This window comes from Gorilla gorilla, chromosome 11, assembly GCF_029281585.2.
Source record: "Gorilla gorilla gorilla isolate KB3781 chromosome 11, NHGRI_mGorGor1-v2.1_pri, whole genome shotgun sequence".
NCBI lineage: Eukaryota > Metazoa > Chordata > Mammalia > Primates > Hominidae > Gorilla > Gorilla gorilla.
Window position 1 is genome coordinate 132,605,908 of NC_073235.2, and position 20,682 is coordinate 132,626,589.

Below are 20,682 nucleotides of genomic sequence, written 5' to 3' on the forward strand. Positions count from 1 at the left end.
CTTTAGGCCTCGGAAAATGCTACACATAATCTAAGGACAATGAACAGAACATACATAACACTCAAGTAAACAAGGTACCATGAATAAAAACCTGCAAAAAGACACAAAACATTTCAGATAGGAGAATTATCAGATCTTAAAATGCTCACAATGTGTAGACGCATAAAGGACAAACATGAAAAAGATAAATGAAACAGAAAAACTATTAAATGTTACATAGATTTGGAAAACAACCAAACAGAATTTCTAACATGAAAAATAAAATAATAAAGCTCAGACAGGTCTGGCGGCCTATTAGACAAAGACAGCAAAGTGGAAGACAGAAGGAATTATATAAAATATATCACAGAAAGAACAAAAGGTTAAAAATAAGATATGCAGAGAATAAAGTGAGAAATTCATATATAAGTTTAAATAAAAATTCCAGAAGTAGAAGAGTGAAGAAATGTGAGACATATCTAAACATTTAGTGGCTGAGAATTTTCTAGAACCAGTAAATGATATGAATGCACAGACACAAGGGACCTAACTGAGCTCAAACAGGATAAATAAAAGACATCGAAACCCAGACATGTCCTAAGTCAAAAACAAAATAGGTGTGGCGGCCTATTAGACAAAGACAGCAAAGTGGAAGACAGAAGGAATTATATAAAATATATCACAGAACAAAAGATTAAAAATAAGATATGCAGAGAATAAAGTGAGAAATTCATATATAAGTTTAATAAAAATTCCAGAAGTAGAAGAGTGAAGAAATGTGAGAGACATATCTAAACATTTAGTGGCTGAGAATTTTCTAGAACCAGTAAATGATATGAATCCACAGATGCGAGGGACCTAACTGAGCTCAAACAGGATAAATAAAAGATATCTAAACCCAGACATGTCATAATTCAAAAACAAAATAAACTAGCCACATGTAGAGGTGTGCAGGAGGATCGCTTGAGCCCAGAATTTTGAGACTACAGTGACCATGATAGCACCACTTCATACCAGCCTGGGCAACAGAGTGAGACACCATCTCTAAAAAAATAATAAAAAAATAATAAAATAAAACATTCTACACCAAGTGAAATTATCTCCTATGAATGAAGTTTTGGTCAGATTAAAAGTTTTTCCACCAGCAGAAAAGAAGTGGCCCAGGAAAAAGTAAAGGTGACAAACAGCTAAATGTAAATGAATATTAACTCTATATTATACTATAGAGTAAGATTCAAAAAAATTTATTCAAATGACAGTATCTTAAGGCCAACAGGAACTTGGTAAATGGAGTTATCATTTTAAGGTCATTGTATTTTCCACAAAAAGACCTTGTTAAATATACTGTTTTACTTTGTAAAACAGGCAGGCAGAGACTAGAATCATCTCTCTATTAAAAATAATAAACTCAGCCGGGCGTGGTGGCTCACACCTGTAATCCCAGCACTTTGAGAGGCTGAGGCGGGTGGATCACCTGAGGTCAGGAGTTCGGGACCAGCCTGGCCAACATGGTGAAACCCCGTTTCTACTAAAAATACAAAAATTAGCTGGGCATGGTTGGGAGGCTGAGGCAGGAGAATCGCTTGAACCTGGGAGGTGAAGGTTGCAGTGAGCTGAGATGGCGCCACTGCACTCCACCCTGGGTGACAGAGCGAGACTCCGTCTCAAAAATAATAAAATAATAATAATAAACTATTATGAAGGCAACAAATCAGAAAATAAAATGAAGTAAAACTCCATCTCTAGTTAAGATTATCAGACTAGGCTTTTAAAATACTCTAACTACAAGAGATAATCTAAGAAACAAGAATACAGAATGAAAGAAGATGAAAAATACCATACAAACACTAGGCAAAGCTGGTGTATCTAAAAAAGACTTTACAATAAGATTCTTGCTTTTAAAAGTAACAAAAACTTTTAGGGTGGTAAAAATTACAGTTTATAATACTACAATGGTAGCTGTATGTCATTACAAATTTGATAGAAGATGCAAAAAGAATAAATCCTAATGTAAACTAGGGACTCTGGGTAATAACATGTCAATGTAGGTTCACTGACTGTAACAAATGTACCACTTCGGTGGGGTATGTTGATCACAGGAAAAGGCTATGCATGTTGCGGGGTAGAGGAGTGTACAGGAAATCTCTGTACCTTCAGCTGATTTTTGCTATGTGAGCCTAAAACTACTCTTAAAAAGTCTTTTAAGGCATTAAAAGGCATTACTAGAGATAAAAAGAGTACCTCCATAGTGAAAAAGGGTTTAATCCAGTGACACTGCAATTCTCAATTTATATACACTTCATTTATATACAAGGCCTAATATTACATATTAAAAAACTAAAAAATACCAAATCCAAAGTGGATTCTAAAACACTTCTCTCAGCAACCAATATAACAAGACAACTAAAAAATAAATAAGGGGCCAGGTGCAGTGGCTCACGCCTGTAATCCCAGCACTTTGGGAGGCCAAGGCGGGAGGATTATTTGAGGTCAGGAGTTGGAGACCAGCCTGGCCAATGTGGTGAAACCTCGTCTCTACTAAAAATACAAAAATTAGCCAGGTGTGGTGGCATGCGCCTGTAATCCCAGTTACACCGGAGGCTGAGGCAGGAGAATCGCTTGAACCAGGAGGCAGAGGTTGCAGTCAGCTGAGATCGTGCCACTGCACTCCAGCCTGGGCGACTGAGTGAGACTCCGTCTCTAAATAAATAAAGATAATTATCTATTCAAGTTTTACAAAATCTTCTTGCCTTAAAGTTCTCTATACTTCTGCATAATTACAACTCTGAAGAGCCCCATGGCACTTTGAAAACTTAGACATTTCGTTAGATGCCTCTGCAAGGGGGTACTTACATTAGACAACCATGTTTGCCTCCTCTCTCTCCCCGCTACGTTCCCACAGACTCCTATGAATGCTGCAACATAATACCTAACACCCTTCCAGATAGTCACAACACCTGCCACAAGTTAACTAGGATTCAAGACTCAACAAACAACCTATGATGGACCAATGAGAGTCTCCTCCCAAGACTCTTTGGGTACCTAGATTGTAAAACCTAAGTTTGGCATTATAATGGCTGTATTTAATACAGTCAAATTAGAAAGCAGTCTTCAGAGAGAAAGAGACAGACAGCAGACACAAAGACAGTAGAGACAATAGGTGATAGTTTCTGAAATACTGGTTTCCCTAAGTCCCAGCTGCCTAATTCCATTCTTAAGGATTTCATTAGACACACATTGATAAGTCAATGTCAAGTAATAGTCTTAGGTAAGCAGGCATTCAATTAATGTTTGAATATTTTTTAAGTCCCACTTTATTTTTTACACCTCCAAATTGACATTAGTGTAAACTTGACTCATTCAGAGATTTCCTCCAATAACAAAGACAAAATTAAGCCACAGCGCAAGAAGTAACAACAATGTACAAAGACTTCTAACATGTGTCTCTCTTTAACCCTAATAACCCCAGAATTATAGCAAGAGAAAGCCATTACTCACATTTAACACAAAAAGTAAGACGCAAAGGAAATTCATCTATGCTCACGCGTCTAAGGATTAGAATTAGAACTCCAGTCGCCTGACTCTCAGGCCAATTTACTTATACACTGACCTTTAAAAGGGTAAATTCATATCAAAACTTTCTATTTGTATTATACTATACACAGTAATAAAAAAATCAACTTTTTAAGTGATAATACACAGTATAAAAAAGATTCTTCTCTAAAATTTGTATCAGATAGCATTTTGTTTAAATTTTTTTTTTAAAGACAGGGTCCCACTGTCCACCAACGCTGGAGTGCAGTGGCACAATCAAAGCTCACTATAACCTCCAGCTCCTGGGCTCAAGTGGTCATCTCACCTCAGCCTCCCCAGTAGCTAGAATTATAAGTGTGCACCACCACATCCACCTAATTTATTTTTATTTTTTGTAGAGACAGAGGTTGGGAGGTGTCTCACTGTTGCCCAGGCTGGTCTTAAACTCCGGGCTTCAAACGTTCCTCCAACCTTGGCCGCCCAAAGCATGAGCCACTGTGCTCAGTATTGCTGAATACACTAAAAGTCATCATCAAGAAATAATAAAATGGTATATTTTCTTTTCCCATTCCTTATTGAAGTAAAAGAGAAAAACATTAAGAAACCAGTAAAGCAAGAAAAAGAGGGCTAAACAAAACCACAGCCATCAAATTTCTTTCTTTTTTTTTTTTTAATACAAATGAGATTTCCAGGCCTGTCTCGAACTCCTGAGCTCAAGCAATCCACCCACCTTGGCCACAAGCCACGGCACACGGTCTAGCCACCAAATTTCTATACGCAATCACTTTTCAGCCACAGGGAATAGAAAAATAGTTAAAACTGTAAAAAGAAGTAGAAACAGGAGGTACTGCCACACCTCCGAAGTGTTAGAACAGTTAAGGTTTTCCTCAGGTGGAAAAAAAATCAGGAAAACCAGCAAGAATGAGCTAGAATAAACTAGGCCAAGATTCTACCCTGTGCTATCAGCTGTGAAAGACATGAGCTAGCCCAAGCCCTCTTTCAAAGACAACTTGAAGTGAGGTGTGCAGATAGCCAGTGGTGATATTGGAATCTTTGGTAGGATGCATGCAAGGTTTAAAAGAATGCTGGGAAGCTCAGACCAACGGAAGACCAAAATGGAAACAAGTAACTGGAGTAAAAGGTGACAAACTACTACTCTAAGTACTATTAGAGAAGAGCAACCCGAGCCCTAGGGGTGGCAATACACATTCCAGGAAGAGCTGGTATATAAGAACTCATGAAAATAAGGTATTTCCCCAAGAGAGAAGTGGAATGGTCTAGAATGGGAGGCAAAAAGGGAGTTCTAGCAAGAGACAACTTCAGAAAGGTCTAGGGGCATGAATGAATGAGCAATATATAACTGTGGATAGGTTTCAAAGGAAAGCCTGAAAACATGCAAACAACTGAAATGACAAAACAACCCAAATACACAATTCACACCTATAATCTTCCAAACAAACTGCATACCAAATATATAGAAGGCGCTAATAGGTCTTTTAAAACAAGTTGTTACATACAAAAAGAAAGCCTATGGAAGTTCTGTTGTTTGGTTTGTTTTTAACTGACATGGGTTTATTCAAAACACAGTTGCACAAAAGAACTTCAAAGTTTTTAAGGAGAGATTCTTGAGAACTTAACACACTATGTACAGACTGTCATACAAAGGAAGCTCTTAAAAATCCATCACACATTTCATGTTTGCTTTAGTTGAACTTCTACAACCTAGGAATTAAAAAACAAACAGAAGCCTGGTAAATTGTTTCGCAAAAAGTAGAGTCATCACTATACTTGAATTTGGTTCTGAAATGAATTTGGCATCTTCCAATAACTGTTTCCTATCTAACCTGCTTGAAGTGACACTATCATAACCAACAAACGTATTTTCTAGTTAACGAGATGTTTAAATTCAAATAATCTAAGTAGAAATAGTAAATTGAAATTGCCAATGGGGTATTTCTTCCTAAAGAGAAATCCAAATAACAGTTTCCATTTGCAGTCCCATACTACAGATGATTAAGATATTTTTCAGTTGATAAGATTTTTAACTAAGAAGACAGCACATTACAACATTAATTCTAAAATTTAACCTAAAAGTTAATAGAATTTGGCCAGGCGCGGTAGCTCACGCCTGTAATCCCAGCAATTGGGAGGCCAGCACGGGTGGATCACTTGAGATCAGGAGTTGGAGATCACCCAGGCCAACATGGTGAAACCCTGTCTCTACTAAAAATACAAAAATTAGGTGGGCGTGGTGACACATACCTGTAGTCCCAGCTGCTCTGGAGGCTGCGGCAGGGGAATCGCTTGAACCCGGGAGGCAGAGGTTGCAGTGAGCTGAGATCGCGCCACTGTACTCCAGCCTGGGCAACAGAGCGAGACTCTGTCTTTAAAAAAAAGTACTGCCTACTGTAAATAGGTGAATTGTATGGCATGTGAATTATATCTCAATAAAGCTATTTTGTTTTTTTTTTTTTTTTGGAGACAGAGTCTTGCTCTATCGGCCATGCTGGAGTGCAGCGACGCAATATTGGCTCACTGCAACCTCCGTCTCCCGGGCTCAAGCAACTCTCCTGCCTCATCCTCACTAGTAGCTGGGATTACAGGCATGTGCCACAACGCCTGGCTAATTTTTGTATTTTTAGTAGAGACAGGGTTTCACTATGTTGGCCAGGCTGGTCTTGAACTCCTGACCTCAGGTAATCTGCCTGCCTCAGCCTCCCAAAGTGCTGGGATTACAGTCATGAGCCACCACACCCGGCTCAATAAAGCTGTTTTTAAAAATTCTATTTTGTTCAGAAAATGCTTTCCACCTTCAAAAGTATTACATAATAAGGAAAACTTTGGCCAGGCGAGGTGGCTTACGCTTGTAATCCCAGCACTTTGGGAGGCTAAGGTGGGTGGATCACCTGAGGTCAGGAGCTCAAGACCAGCCTGGCCAATATGGTGAAACCCCCCTCCTCTACTAAAAACACAAAAATTAGCCAGGTGTGGTGGCACACACTTGTAAACCCAGCAACTTGGGAGGCTGAGGCAGGAGAACTGCTTGAACCTGGGTGGTGGAGGTTGCAGTGAGCCGAGATTGCGCCACTGCACTCCAGCCTGGGTGACAGAATGAGACTGTCTGAAAAGAAAAAAAAAATGAGAACCGAATTTTATTTTTACTGTTACCCTACTTCAGAACAGCTTTTTAGGAACTGGAAGGTAATAAGACAGTCTTTTCCCTCAAGGAACATACACTCTACCAGGGTCGGCAGACAAATAGCAATTACCAGACAGTTCTGTGAGGAAAACTAAGCAGTGGGAAGAGAAGAAGAAGATAATAAGAAGTAGAGACTACAGACAGAAGATGGTAGCAGACAGGGTTCCCTACCCAAATTCCAACTACTTCACCTTTCTTCCCTGCTAAAAGAATCCAGCTACAACCGCCTTTACCTCCCAGGAAGCAGGCTATTCCCTCGCCCTCAGGGATGAGTCATGATTGGGCTAAAGCCAGTTATTTCTTTCGAACTTCAAGATTAGAGGCATGAAATCAATTTAGACCACTGGCTCATAATGAGGATTCTTATACTTGGAAGAAATAATTTCACTAACCTCTAATTGAAATTAAAGCCAGGCATGGTGACTCATGCCTGTAATTCTAGCACTCCGGGGGGGCCAAGGCAGGTGGATCACTTGAAGTCAGGAGTTCAAGACCAGCCTGGCCAACACAGTGAAACCCCGCCTCTGCTAAAAATACAAAAATTAGCTGGGCATAGTGGTCGTGCCTACAGCCCCAGCTACTCGGGAGGCTGAGGCAGAATCACTTAAACCCAGGAGGCGGAGGTAGCAGTGAGCCGAGATCACGCCACTCTACTCCAGTCTGGGCAATGCAGCGAGACTTCGTCCTCCCCCCACCAAAAAAAAAAGAATTTTAACATTTCTTTCTCATATGAATAGGCAACAAACCACAGCATTATTGGCGGTACCTTTAAGTTTGTACCAAGAGAAATCACTGATATTATATCACATTACAATTGCTGCAGATACCTCAAACTATCCTTTACACTCAACTACTTTGAGAAGCTGCTAGATCGTTACTGACAGTGCTAATAAACATATTACTGATTACATACCAGCTTTCACAGTTTGAGAGCTAGACTTCAACATTTTGAGATCTTGGGTTTTTTTTAATCTTATGGGTATTAATTTTGTGAATTTAACAATATTATTCTGAGGTATCCACGAGCTTCAGACTGCTAAAGAATCTATGCTTCAAAAAAGGTTCAGGGCATCCAGACTTAAAAGGTCCTAACCAAAACTTTCAAATGAAACAGAGAAAAGAAAATAGAGCATGCATAATCATTAAGCACAGCTCATGCAACTTACTTCAGTTACACAGATATGCCTTCACATACAGTGGTGACACACAGTAGGTCATTCATATTAGACTGCATATTAGAAGAATTTAAAAGCCAATGGTCTAAACCTGGCTGTGTACAAAATACCATTACTGTGTGCGGGTTTTTTTTTTCTTTTTCTTTTTTTTTTTTTGCCAGAAGTATGATCCAGTTGTCAGTAATAAGATATACAGGGAGACAGGCTAGGCATCCTCTAGGAATACTTTTGCTTTCTAGATAAACAACAATAGGAACACAACAGTATCTTTTCTTCTTCCTGACTCAAATGCAATGGACACAATGACTTCAAGCCTTGACAGCCATTCAGTAACCGTGAGAACCACTTGCTGCTTAGAATGGCAGAGCAGAAATACACAGAGCCTGGCCCTTGCTGGAACCACTGTGCAAATGAACCATGTCGTGCAAGGAAAAACAAACCCCAATCTGTTTAAGGCCTTGTTGGTCAAGTTTTCTATTTACTTGCAGGTGAAAATGTTCCTATCAGAAAAAGGAATTATTATGGATAGGATGACCAAGTAAGGCCATCTGAGCTAAAACCTTACGCATGAAGAAACAGCCATTAAGATCTAGAAGATGACGTTCCACAGAGCAAGAAGAGCAAGTAGAAGGCAAGAAAAGCAGGAGATGATGTCAGAGAGGTGGCCATGTAGGAGCCTGTGAGCCACAACAAGGAGTCTTCTTACTCTTCCCATTGGGCTGCCGCAAGCAAAGAGCCACATCCTGCACAAGGATAATACAAATGATATTACAAGTATCCCAAGTTAATGCAAGATACTCCAAGGTAATACAAAAGATAAGGGAGGAAAATTTCATTTAAAAACATGGCTTTGGCCAGGCGCGGTGGCTCACACCTGTAATCCCAGCACTTTGGGAGGCCAAAGCAGACAGATCACTTGAGCTCAGGAGTTCAAGACCAGCCTGGGCAACATGGTGAAACCCCATGTTGTCTCTACCAAAAATACAAAAAAAAAAAAAAAAAAAAAAAATTAGCCAGGCATCGTGATGCACGCCTATAGTCTGAGCTATTCAGGAGGGCTGAGGCAGGAGGATAGTTTGGGCCCAGGAAGTGAAGGCTGCAGTGAACTAAGATGGAGCCACTGCACTCCAGCCTGGGCAACTGAGCAAGACCCTGTATCAAAAAAAAAAAATTAAAAAAATTTAACTTTTTAAAAAAGCATGGCTTCACAGATATGAGTACAAAGCTAGCATTTTTTAAAAAGGATTATTAACAACACTTTTTGGCCAGGTGTGGTGGATTACACCTGTAATCCCAGCATGGGTGGCCAAGGAGGATGGATCACCTGAGGTCAGAAGTTCGAAACCAACCCGGTCAACATAGTGAAACCCTGTCTCTACTAAAACTACAAAAATTAGCCAGCTGTGGTGGCGTGAGCCTGTAATCCCAGCTACTTGAAAGGCTGAGGCAGGAGAATTGCTTGAACCCAGGAGGTACAGGCTGCAGTGACCCAAGATTATGCCACTGCACTCCAGCCTGGGAAAGAGTGAGACTCTGTCTCCAAAAAAAAAAAAAAAAATTTTATCTGACAAAGAGGAAAAGATTTTAACAATTATGGTTAAGTAAATATAAAGCACATTAATGAAGAACTAATAATGCAACAGGAAAATGTTCATCATATAATAGCATAAGGAAAAACAATATGATCTGCTATTATTAAAACAGAGGCTAGAAGGAAAGACTACATACAAAAATGTTTATAGTGGTTATATGAGGTGGCAAAATTGGGGGTGGTTCTTAGTTTTCTTTATTCAAATTTTAACAATTGCTGTATACTTTATAATCAGAAATAAATGCCTCAAAAAGCATAAGTTTTAAAAAGTCATTCACTACATGTTACGTGACACCCTGGATAGGATCCTGGAACAGAAAGACATTAGGTGAAAATTAAGAAAATTCAAATAAAGTATAGGTAGTAATAACGTATCAATACTGGGTCATTAGTTGTGTCAAATGTACCATACTAATGTTAAAATTTTCACAAAGAGAAACTGGATGTGGAGTATAGGAGAACTCTATCTCTGAAGCTTTTCTGTGAATCTGAAACTGACCTAAAATAAAAAGTGTGTTTAGGCCGGGTGCGTTGGCTGATACCTGTAATCCCAGCACTTCAGGAAGCTGAGGCAGGTGGATCACCTGAGGTGGGGAGTTCGAGACCTGCCTGACCAACATGGAGAAACCCGTCTCTACTAAAAATACAAAATTAGCTGAGCGTGGTGGCACATGCCTATAATCCCAGCTGCTAGGGAGGGTGAGGCAGGAGAATCGCCTGAACCTGGGAGGCAGAGGTTGCGGTGAGCCGAGATCGCGCCATTGCACTCCAGCCTGGGCAACAACAGCAAAACTCCGTCTCAAAAAAAAAAAAAAAAAGTGTATTTAAAAAGACTCTTCAAGTGGGCTAGTGCAGATAATAGGAGTCATTACTAAGTTATAGCAGGCAAAAACACAAAGTCGTTTAGGAAGAGAGAAGATATATTTGGAAAGAGTCAAGGGCAAAACGTTATACACAATAATGTATGCCCAGACCCTCACTTGTAGAATAAGGCCCTCAGTTATTATACTGTCTTCTCTGCAGTCTCTTAAAACAGTTTTCAGACACAAAAGGTTTAAACCATCTTCAAAAACAACAAAAGCATTATTGATCCCTTCAGGTAACTAAGTGCTGAGAATAACGAATATACTTTTAAAAATACCTTTGAGCTACCAAAATTATCACTGTCTTAAAGCCACATAATGCAAAGCCTTTACCCTGAACTTAAGGTACACAAGTCTAGAAAGTAGTTTTGCAACTCAATGCATATTAAAAGCTGGGGGAGGAGGGTCTAGCTCACAGTGCCCACCAATCAGAGCAAGGAGAGAACACATGCACTGCACAAAGCAATTAAGTTCTATAAAAAGCAGGCCATTTAGGAGTATCCAATAGCCAATGAGGGCCTTAAGGCTAAGTATAATAAACCAGCATTCACTAATGATGGCCACATCTCAGGCACAAAACATTACAGTGCATTCAGAACATTCTGAAAAATCAACACCTATATAGTAACTGTTGAAGAACCACATAAAGAAACATGTTCATGGCCAGGCGCAGTGGCTCACGCCAGTAATCCCAACACTTTGGGAGGCCGAGGTGGGCAGATTACCTGAGGTCAGGAGTTCGAAACCAACCTGGCCAACATGGTGAAACCCTGTCTCTACTAAAAATACACAAATTAGCTGGGCATAATGGCACACGCCTGTGATCCCAGCTCCTCTGGAGGCTGAGGCAGGAGAACTGCTTGAGCCCGGGAGGTGGAGGTTGCAGTGAGCTTGAGATGGTGCCACTGCACTCCAACCTGGCTGACAGAGTGAGGCTGTCTCAAAAAAAAAAAAAGAAACATGTTTACTGTTTACTGCATGAATCTTTCTTCATCAGGTTTTACATCTATTTCTAAAAAAAAAAAAAAAAAAAAAGACTTCCATTAATTAAAAAAAAAGAAATTAGGCCAGGCTCAGTGGCTCACACCTGTAATCCCAGCACTTTAAGAGGCCGAGGCGGGTGGATAATGAGGTCAAGAGATCGAGACCATCCTGGCCAACACGGTGAAACCCTGTCTCTACTAAAAATACAAAAATTAGCTGGGCATGGTGGCGGGCACCTGTAGTCCCAGCTACTTGGGAGGCTGAGGCAGAAGAACTGCTTGAACCTGGGAGGCGGAGGTTGCAGTGAGCTAAGATCACACCACTGCACTCCAACCTGGGCAACACGGTAAGACTCCATCTCAAAACAAAAAAAAAAGAAAAAAAATAAGAAATTTATCCTCTAGCAATTAAAAAAAGACCTTGAAACTAGGTAAAGAGGAATATGGGATGTTCCTTATACTATTTTTGCAAGATTTTTATAAATCTGAGACTATATCAAAATAAAGACATCAAAAAATGTATGCCATATCACACTGCTAACACTGACCTTATTTATTTGAAACTGTAAGTAGTCAAAGAGACTATAATTAGCAGTGATAAAACACTTGAACCTAAATCAAATTTAGAAACAGCCCCCCACAAAACTTTTCTAAGTGTGTAATCTGGGTCAGGGTTATTTTTCCTTTCAATTTTTAGATTCCATTTTAATTGTCCATTAAATTTACTCAAAACCTAAATTATAACATCTTAAAAATAAATACACACTGTTGACTGTAACTTTATACATTGCCACCAACTGTGAAAATAAGGCACCATTTAGGAGAACTATTAACATTTACAATAAAATAAATACATTTGATCACTTAACTGGGAACCAGGCACTGTGCTAGGTAAGAACTTCATTTACTCATTAAAAACTGAAAAGAATCCTGAAAAGTATGTATTTTCTATATTTTACACAGTAACATGCTCAAGGTCATACAAGGAAAAACTAGAACCCAAGTTCATCTTGCTGCAGAGTCCATAACACTCGCAATGATCTCATTTCAACTCTAAAATTCTACCACTCAAATAATTCCAAGATAGTATCAGAAAAATCCATCTTCTCAAAACTGTCTTTTCAGATGCAAAGGAAAGGAAAATAAAAACACTGTCTCTCAAAAGGCATGGTTACTAAAAATAGTATTCTTACAATGCTGAGGAAGCTGAGGCAAGAAGATTGCTTGAGGCCAAGAGTTCAAGACCAGCCTGGGCAACGTGGCAAGATTTCATCTCTACAATAAATAAAAAATTAACCAGGCATGGTGGCACATGTCTGTAGTCTTAGCTACTCTGCAGCTAAGGCGAGAGGACCACTTGAGCCCACAAGTTCGAAGCTGCAGTGAGATATGATCACACAATTGCACTCCAGTCTAAACAACAGAGACCTTATCTCTAGAAAAAAATAACAAATTAATAATAATAATAGCTTACAAATGCAAGCACTTATCCTATACCAGGCATTGTTTTAAATGTTTTACATATATTAACTAATTTAATCCTCATAACAATCACGATATAAATACTATTTTTACTCCCATTTTACAGATGGGAGAACTAGTGTCAAAAAAAAAAAAGGTTATTCAACTAGTAATGTTGGAGCCTAGATTTAAACTGAATCTCAGTGTTCGCTCTTACCCACTTCACTAACCTTATCATTATTTATACATTATCACATTATCCTCCGCCAGCAGAGACTGTGCTAACCTATATAAAGTACCACGGGCCCAGCCCTGAGCCAAGGGAAGGATTCAACACAGGTTAGTTGCTAATATTATTCAAGATGCCTTTTCGTAATATTCTTATCCCATTCATTTTCCACACCAGTGGACTGACCTAGATCATTAGACTATATTATATACCTTTTAAAGTGATACATCAAAAAGGGAACCAGGAATTTAAATCTGAATTCAAGGTGGGCAAATATATACAGATGCAAATAATGCAACTATTCTGAGAAATATCTTGGTAGTATTTTTACCATATTTTTTATTCCAAACAGTTGGTCATCTTATGAAGCATCCGCGTAATGTCTCACAATTCAGTTTAAGAGATTTTAGGCCGGGCGCGGTGGCTCACGCCTGTAATCCCAGCACTTCGGGAGGCCGAGGCAGGCGGATCACAAGATCAGGAGATCAAGACCATGGTGAAACCCCGTCTCTATTAAAAATACAAAGAATTAGCCGGGCGTGGTGGCGGGCGCCTGTAGTCCCAGCTACTCGGAGAGGCTGAGGCAGGAGAACGGCATGAATCCGGGAGGCAGAGCTTCCAGTGAGCCGAGATTGCGCCACTACACTCCAGCCTGGGTGACAGAGGGAGACTCCGTCTCAAAAAAAAAAAAAAAGATTTTATGCTGCTGGACATGGTGGCTTACGCGCCTGTAATCCCAGCACTTTGGGAGGCTATGCTGCCAGACATGATGGCTCATGCCTGTAATCCCAGCACTCTGGGAGGCCGAGGCGGGCAGATCACTTGAGGCCAGGAGTTCAAGACCAACCTGGGCAATATAGTGAGACCCCTCTACAAAAAATAAAAAAAATTAGCCAGTCACAGTGGCACATACCTGTGGTCCCAGCTACTGAGGAGGCTGAGGCAGGAGAATCACCTGAACCTGAGAGGCAGAGGTTGCACTGAGCTGAGATCACGCCACTGCACTCCAGCCTGGGTGACAGAGTGAGACTCTGTCTCAAAAAAAAAAAAAAAAAAAAAAGAGAGATTTTATGTTAGTTTTGTCCAAGTTTACCACTCTCCCTTTAAGACTGTAAACTCCAGGCCAAGGACTACATTTTATATATCTTTATAATCCTAAATCTTGGCCTAGGGCCTGAAATAAGAAGTGTTCAAAAATACTTATTATACCGATAAGGGCCAGGAGTGGTGACTCGTGCCTGTAATCTCGGCATTTTGGGAGGCCACAGTGGAAGGATCACTTGAGCCTACGAGTTTGAGACCAGCCTGGGCAACATAGGGACACCCTGGCTCCACAAAAAAAAAAAAAAAATTAAAATATTAGCTGGATGTGGTTGTGAACACCTGTAGTCCCAGCTAGTCAAGAGGTTAGGGTAAGAAGATCACTTGAGCCCAGGAGGTTAAGGCTGCAGTGAGCAGTGACTGTGCCACTGGACTCCAGCCTAGGTGACAGCATTGAGACCTTGTCTAAAAAAAAAAAAAAAAGCCTGGTACAGTGGCTCATGCCTATAATTCCAGCATTTTAGAAGGCTGAGGCAGGAGGACTGCATGAGGCCAGGATTTCAGGACCAGCCTGGGCAACCAAGATTCTGTCTTTACCAAAAAAAAAAACCAAAGTAGCCAGGTATGGTGGTGTGAGCCTGTAGTCTCAGCTACTCAGGAGGTGAAGGCAGGAGGATCACAAGATCCAAGGGCTTTCAAGGCTATGGTGAGACATGATTGTACCATTATGCTCCAGCCTGGGTGACAAAGTGAGACACCCAACTCTAAAAACAAAAAATATATATATACCATTTGCTTATAATTCACATGTATTAATTCTATATCCACTGCTAGAGTAACTTCACTGACATGCCTTAAATGATTGCTTTTCTAGGTTTGAGAGTATTGCTACATACAATTCAAGCAACACCTTTAAGAGCTAAATGCAGCAGTTGCTGAAACCAAGATAACTTCTTTCCTTGAGCCATGATTCTAATACTAGCCCTTAAAATAGAAACAATTCCAGAATTTTTTTAGAACTGTTGTTTTACTAAGTCCTTGATTTTACACTCCTTAAAATAACTATAGATAGATTAAGCCATTCCTAACTTTACAACTGTCTGAAGAAATATGGAAAACTTCCCAAATCCTTTACTATTGCATTAAAAATTTAAATAAACTCAGCAGGAATCATGAAAAAGTTCTAAGTTTCTTGAGATACAGTAAACTCTCAGAAGTTAACTCTGTAATTATGAATCACCTTCATTTTCTTTTTTAGTAATAAGAAACAAAACCGTAACACTATGGCTGAATATCAGTAAACACACGAGTTAGGTAGTAGACCCATTTTATAGAAGAGAAAGAAACTCTGGTATTCCAGCAAACATAAGTTTACCAATTCCTTAAATGATTCAAGAAATAAACTGAGTATCAATTAAAACATGTACCACAATGAAGATATAAAATGATGGTGTATTATCTCTTCAGTAATTCCTTTCAGTAGTCCTTAGTTTCTGTAATGACAACATACCTGGAAAAAATGTCATGGCCTAATATACAGGCAGCTGAAAAGTAATACTAGATGGTTAGAAGAGGCAGAAGGAGATTATCTTACAGCACCACACCAAAGGCTGAAATACCCCAAGTCTTAGTTCATAGCAGCAACTGGAAAGGCAACACTTTTCAAAAGGCAGGATGAAGAGTAGAGTAAAAAAGATGAACTCTGTAATTAACAGTCTAGTTTTGTGAAAGGATTTTGAGGCCAGAATGTGAAAATCAACACTAACATTATTAACGACAGTTGAGAAATAATTAGCAAATAGGTCTGATCACAAAGTTAAGACTACTGAATCTTCTTAAACATCAGCCAACTTGTTGCCATCTACTGGGAGAAGGGCACAAATGCATTTGGACCTGGGGTGGAAGGGTAGAGATCAGGGTCAAATTCCCTTGAAACTAAGCTGCTTTCCCTAGGTGGGAAGAAATGAAAATACATGCTTCATATAAAGGGAAAAATATATGAAGCTGGGTGGCTGTTTTACAGAAAAATAGGCACTCTTGTGCTACAGCAGTAAAACAGATAGACTTCACGAATATTTTTATTCTGAAGTCCACAAAATGTTGGACAATACAGCCTTCCTTACTCTACAAACAGGTACAATTCTGAGTCATAAATCTGCATAGCTAGCATCTCTGCTTTCTACATAAGAATAAAATTAATCCAAACTGCAATTAGGAAAGTCTGTAAGAACACACCAGAAATAAAAGCTGCTAAAGAAAGCTAAATATCATAGCTATCAGAACACTGAAAAAAATTTTTTTTAGTTTCTCTTCAGCTACCATATAACCTAACTTCTCATTTTTAAAATCCTGTGTACATACTTGTATAAAAGTAATGGTATTTGTTAAAGGATATAAAACTACGCTAGATACGAAGAGTATGTTCTCCTGTTCTATTCCACTGCAGGGTGACTATAGTTTAATATATAGTTTCAAATAGCTAGAGGGAAGATACTGAATGTCCCAACACAAAGAAATAATAAATGTCTGTGATGATGGTATGCTAATTACCCTGGTCTGACTACTATACATTGTATGTATTGACACATTACTAAGTGCCCCATAAATACATACATATTATGTGTCAAAATAAAATTTTAAAAACAATTAAAGGGGTAACAACTCTACTATGCAGAGTGCAAAGCGAATATCTTATTAGAATATTTAATTTGATTAAACTACGTAATATTAATTTGTACTTTTTAAAAGTATTTACATATTTATCCCAGAGTCAGTAATGGCTAGGAAAAAAAAACCAGAAGTATTTAAATATTTAAGCCACAATTCACTTGTTTTAAACATAATTTCACTGTACTGAATGCTAAGCAAAAGTTTCCCTATATAAGACTTAGAAATTACTGATGACAACTCACAAAAAATCATGCATTAGGTATCAAAAAGTATTTTGAATTACAAAAAATCTGAACAAACAACAGCTGAATGTGCTGAGACAAAATGACTGATAGCTTCCACTAAAGGAAGACTTCTGTGTCCAACAGAGGACTGATGTGAGTCATTTAGACAATAAACCAGCTTCTGCTTATTTAACATTTTAAACAATAGGAAAAAACAAGAAGTAAGTTTTACCTTCACTACTTCTATCTCCTCCAAAACTTAGTACAAAAACTTTTATATGTAGTACCAGAAAGGGAAGCACTGTCATAAAAAATGACATCTAAAAGCACTTTTTTTGTTTTCAGTTCATTCATAAATATTTTTGTACACCTTTTTCACATCACCTATTCAGGGATCAACAATCATTCAACATAATCTGTTAAATCTAATTCCGTGATCTCCCATTTAAGAACTTCAATAATCTCAGCTCAATTTCCTGTTATTTCATATATATGGACCCTCTACTCCAGAGAGCCCATTTACCTTAATATTAGATCCTCACCACAATTACACCTTTAAGCTCCCTATTCTTCTGTATCTTCCTCCAAACAATCAGGGCCAGTTTAAGCCCCTCTCTCTTCATAGTCTTCCTAAGTAACTTCAACCCAGAACTGAACCTCTGTAAACTTCCAAGTACCCACTGTATAAAACTCGTTCTTGTACTTAACAAATATGCACAATGTTAGATGTTGTGTGCTGTTATCGTAAGTTTGAACTCATCTACAACAAAGTACATTTCAAGATAAGGAATCTCCTTTTATAAATCTCTTCTTTTTTAGCACCCTCTAAGAGGGCAGATCTTGTATGGAACCAGATATGCACTCACATTAGCTGCTGATGAGTATTTGTTTTCGTTTTTTGAGACAGAGTCTCACTCTGTGGCCTAGACTGGAGTGCAGTGGCATGATCTTGACGCACTGCAGCCTCAACTTCCTGGGTTCAAGCAATCCTCCTGCCTCAGCCTCCCAAGTAGCTGGGGCTACAGGCATGCACCACCACATCAGGCTAATTTTTCATTTTTAGTAGATGATGCCTAGGTTGGTCCTGAACTCCTGGGCTCAAATCATCCTCCTGCCTCAGCCTCCCTAGGGGTTGGAATTACAGGCATGAACCACAGCACCTGGCTGAATATTTGTAAATGAAGATGCTTCAACAATTTATTTAGTATAGCCACAAATCATGCCCTAATTCATGTTTCTTAATTTACATTCTAATATCAGATTTTCTAAATGCAGAAAATCTACATTTAGAATAGTTACAGAATATTTCTCTATGCTAAATACTATACTCCTATATATAGTTTTAGACAAATAAGCTGAGATGGAATAAGATAAATATCAACTATATGAAACATAACAGAACTTGGAAGACAAGGAATAAGTTTCAGGTCCCTTTTATATTCTGTCAAGCACAATTGTGGCACACAGTAAGCACTTGATAAATACGTAGTGATAAATAAATCATCATCTACTAATAAACATCATCTCCAAATGCTAAATTTGGGGTAACCAACTAACTAAAATATTCTAGGGCCTTAACAATTCCTTAAGTAGCTGATTTTAATGAGCCTAATTTTGAAAAATTTATATTCTACACTCAGCTGCCAACCCCTGAAAAATGAAAACAAGCAAGTAAATTATGGCAAACGATGCTAATATTATTTCACAACATCGTTTCTCAATGTGTCACACCAGAACACACTACCACGTACACCTACCATGTACAATGCATTATGTTGGAAGCCTTGTGCCAGACACTGTGAAGATAAAAGAATGAGATCTCTACCTTGAAGAGGCCAAAAACCCAGTTAAGTTAAAATGTAAACAACTAATTACGTAAGACAGAACGTGAAAGTCATCCTGAAATATGTTACAGAAGGAGAATAGGAGAGTAAGGAGTAAAAATTTTAAAGGAGTCACTGGAAGAAAGTTAAGTGTACGTATATATAGTTGTAAGAGATACAGGCCAGGCGCGGTGGCTCACACCTGTAATCCCAGCACTTTGGGAAGCCGAGGCGGGTGGATTGCCTGAGGTCAGGAGTTGGAGACCAGTCTATAATCCCAGCTACTCAGGAGGCTTCGGCAGGGAATCGCTTGAACCAAGGAGGTGGAGGTGGAGGCTGCAGTGAGTCGAGATCGCACCACTGCACTCCAGCCTGGGCGACAAAGCAAAACTCTGCCTCAAAAAATAAAAATAATAATAAAAATAATAGATACAAGATGTGAGAGGGGGTGTCAATTCAAGTAGACAAAAAACCAAAGCAAAAATGCTAAAAAGTTGCTGGGTGTGTTCAGAGATGAAGAAACAGTTCAATCTGATTGCAGCCAAGGATGTAAAACAAACAGAATTACGAAAACACTGGGGTCCGAGAAGTTGACAGCATTTGCATATATTTCCTAGTTACAAGGCTACTAGAAGCACTTGGTTTTTGAGAATCAAAAAAAGTAGGGGACATTCATATGATCTCTATGAACCTGCTCTCTAAGGACACAAAGTAGCTTAAATTACAACTGAAGAGAGAATTTCAAGAGATGGGCTACTGTGAAAACTCACTTTAGGTTTCCAGGGCATCGCACATGTTTACCAGTATAAAATCTTTAAATTAAGTTCATCTGACCTTAAGAACACAGCACAAGGTACATCTATTTATTCAGAGCACTGCCCACGGGTAGAGTGAGTAGGAGTTTTGAAGTCAGGGTAGAACTCATTGGTTATGACAGCCAACAAGTTGATTAAAATACACACTGAAATGCTGTAACTTCAAGTCTTGAAGGCTTGTTGATGGACACTTAGGCTTATAAATAGCCTTCAAAAATCCATGTATGGGTAATAACACCATATTTATAGAAATATGTACATGCTCTCTAAAAAGAAACAAACAGAATAAACTAGAATGATGTATACTATTATAAATTGGAAACACTAAACATTTAGCACTGCATTAAAACATACTGGCCAGGCACAGTGGTTCATTCTTGTAATACCAGCACTTTGGGAGACCAAGGCGGGTGTATCACGTGAGGTCAGGAGTTCAAGACCAGCCTGGCCAACATAGTGAAACCTGTCTCTACCAAAAATACAAAAAATTAGCTAGGTGTGGTGGCAGGCGCCTGTATCCCGGCTACTCGGGAGGCTGAGACAGGAGGATTGCTTGAACCCGGGAGGCAGAGGTTACAAGTGAGCCAAGATTGCGCCATTGCACTCCAATCTGGACAACACAGCGAAACTCAATCTCAAAAAAAAAAACTTATTTAGGTCCTCAATGTACTTTATCAACTATTACATGCACATAATGGTCAATTAAAGAGTAACAAAATGGCTTGCCCTAATTCTTTTTAAAATGTATGATTTAAAGTAACTTGCAGTCTCCAAAATATATACTGACTAAAAGTCTCAAAATCATTTTAGCATTAACGATGCAAAATAAGAATCAAAATTTTAAAAATAGGACATTAAGCCATTACAAAATATTTCCACTTACAGTATCTTATTTTATTTTCACAAGACTTATTCTGTCAACAAACGCTTAATCCCTATCATGGGCCAGCTACTGTGCTAGATGCAGAGATAAAAAGGGACACTACTTGGGATTAGTGTCCTTATAAAAGTTAAAAAAAGAAGGGTGGGGGCTAAAGACTTTAAAGAATTCATAATCAACTTAGGAATACTATTGCATACTTAAAAAAAAAAAAA

The 20,682-nt window shown here is 38.9% G+C and overlaps 1 protein-coding gene across 50 annotated transcripts in view; it reads right to left on the reverse strand.

Moving 5' to 3' along the window:
- TRIP12 (thyroid hormone receptor interactor 12) overlaps positions 1 to 20,682 on the reverse strand; it is a 159,019-nt gene that overhangs the window by 130,889 nt on the left and 7,448 nt on the right. The window lies entirely within an intron of this gene.